This window comes from Leptonychotes weddellii, chromosome 1, assembly GCF_054177405.1.
Source record: "Leptonychotes weddellii isolate Sample4059 chromosome 1, ASM5417740v2, whole genome shotgun sequence".
Taxonomy (NCBI): domain Eukaryota; kingdom Metazoa; phylum Chordata; class Mammalia; order Carnivora; family Phocidae; genus Leptonychotes; species Leptonychotes weddellii.
The window spans coordinates 129,956,161-129,958,897 of NC_138369.1; positions in this window are offsets into that span (position 1 = coordinate 129,956,161).

Consider the following 2,737-nt stretch of genomic DNA (forward strand, 5'->3'; position numbering starts at 1 on the left):
ACTCATGTGGGAGGCTTGTTAAAAGTGCAGATTTCTGCACCTCATCCATAGATTTTTTTTATTCAGTAGGTTTGGAGCAGAGTCCTGGACTTGACTTTTTTTTTTTTTAAAGATTTTATTTATTTATTAGAGAGAGAGAGCACGAGCAGTGGGCAGGGAGCGGGAGAAGCAGACTCCCCGCTGAGCAGGGAGCCCGATGCGGGACTCGATCCCAGGACCCTGGGATCATGACCTGAGCTGAAGGCAGACGCTTAACTGACTGAGTCACCGCAGGCGCCCCTGGACTTGACATTTTTAATGAGTGCTTCAGCAATTCCATGCAGGCCATCCTTGGGCCCCATGTTGAGGAGTGCTGGCCTGCTGAATGGAACAGGCTTAAAGCCAGTGCGAGGGGAAGGTCATGATGAGGGGCTAGTTGGATCTCGTTCCTTCCTAGAAAATGAGGTAAAGTTTATGATGACTGCTCATGCACCATTTGAGTTAAACACCAGACTTACAAACATTATTAGAAACAACTTAAACCAACTCAATAGGCATGTGGGAAATAGTAACAACATAAAGTGACTGTATTCATGAAGGCTAAGGTTGGTGATCTCTGAGGTCCCTTTTCAAGAAGAAACTGCTCTAAGTTTCTGAAATGTACCCTCAGAGTTCTGGAGGCCAGACATCCAAAATCAGTATCACTGAAATCAAGGTGTTAGCAGGCCTCTGCTCCCTCCAGGGGCTCTGATTACTGGGGAGAATTCTATCCTTGCCTTCTCCAGCTTCTGGTGGCTGTGGGCATTCTTTGCCCTGTGGCCACATCACTCACATCTTCGTGGCCAATACCGTCAAATCTCTTTGCTCCATGGTCACACCCCCCTCTCCTCTGTGTGTGTGATGTCAGCCTCTGCCTCACTCCTAAGGATACGTGTGAGTGCATTTAGGTTCCACACACACAATCCAGGATACCTCATCTCAAGAGCCTGAAGGATTGGCATGTGGCTATCTTTTGGGGTACCACTTTTCAGCCTACCACAGAAGCCTTTAATGATTCTGCGTTTTGTTCTTTTGAATTCTGCATAACAAGCTAAAGAAAAGTAACCCCTCTGAAAATGATGGCATTGACTTTGAAAACCTTACGCAGCAGAAGATTCAAGTATCCAAGATAAGAACTTCCCCGACATTATTAATGTTACAGAAAAGAGTAAGAGGAGAATGGGGTAAAGATTTCCAGCATTCCACTCAGTGTTGGGGATACCTCAGTGAATGGCTCACAGCCTAGTGTGGGAGGCAGATACTAAACACACTGAATAATCTAATTAAGTCCAAAAAACTCTTGTGTTTCACCCAATCATAACCTAGAAATAGGAACAGTAACCAGTACAGCAGTCATCAGATCTTAGCCTGGGATCCCCAGAAAGCAGAAGTTTATGTGCTACTGCTTTCCTGAGGGTGCACCCAGGGAAGCAGGAGTGAGAGAAAATGGGAGTGAGGCAGGGAGAGAGACTCGGCATCGACTTAGCAACCGCTTAGCATCAGGGGCAGCTGAACGCTTCATCTCAAAGGCCCCTTTCTGAGAGTCCGTAGAGACACCTGCATCTCAAGACCTTCTTGCAGAGGGAGGAAAGGATGAGAATTATCCACTGGTTTTTGTTTCCCACAGTCAAAGGTTAGCCAGGAGACATAAAGCATCTCCCAACCTCACTCCTGCCCACACTTGTGATTTGCACTATGTGAGTACCAACAAGCTCTGCAGCAAGCAGCAAACTGTGTGCGTGAAACTGGCTGGAGCCCAGCAGAACTGGTCCCTGCGGGGGTGGCTGAGATGAAACAGGTGGCCTTGGCCCCAGAGACAGGGGCGACAGAGAGAATCTGAGATGGCACGTAGGAGATGTTGTATACAACTTGCATAAGGACAAAGGTCAGTAGCAAGTACAGTTGTCAGAAAAATGAGACAAAGATGTCACTGGATCATTCAGACAGAGTTTCAAAACTGTCAGTACAGTCAGGATACATGGCAGTGAGACTCGGAGCATTTTCTAAAATAGACAGAGGGGAAGATTCTGGCATAAAGATTTTACCAAGGAGTCCACAGTTGTAGATGAGAATGTGTGAATGAGTGAGGGTCATATCAGACCTTCTAGAACCATGAATGTCTCCCTTCAGGCCACACAGTCTATTGATTAATCTATCCAATGATCTATCATTCCCCCAACCATCTATCCACCTACCCCCTTACCTATTGATCTAGCCATTTATCCACCCATCCACCCACCCATTGATCTACCCATCTACCTGCCCATCCATGCCTGGAGCAACTGTATACATGCCCAAGACCACCTCACCTGCGCCAGGTACACCTCACCAATCTCAGAGTTTTACAGTGTAAAAATATGATCACAGGCCATTCCGACAGAAATGAACTCAGCCACCACCCTCAGACTTTCAGGGTGAGTACAGACCAATTCTAGAGCACTCTTGAGTTCAGGGCTGGGAACCAGAATAGGGGTCATTTCTCAGATGTCTCTGGGAGTCATGCTAACAAGTCCTCTGACCTACACAGTAGAGTATATCCTGCACAAACAATTTTAAATCAATGTGGAAGTTTGAGGTTCAAGATCCCATCTTCCTTCCTCTCCTCCAGGTTTCTGACGGAGGGAGTATATTTAAGGATGGGAAACGATGTGCCAGTTTATGTATTAATACCTGGACAAGGGTGTAAGAGCTGTAGTGGGGAAGGCAGCTGAGGTCAGAG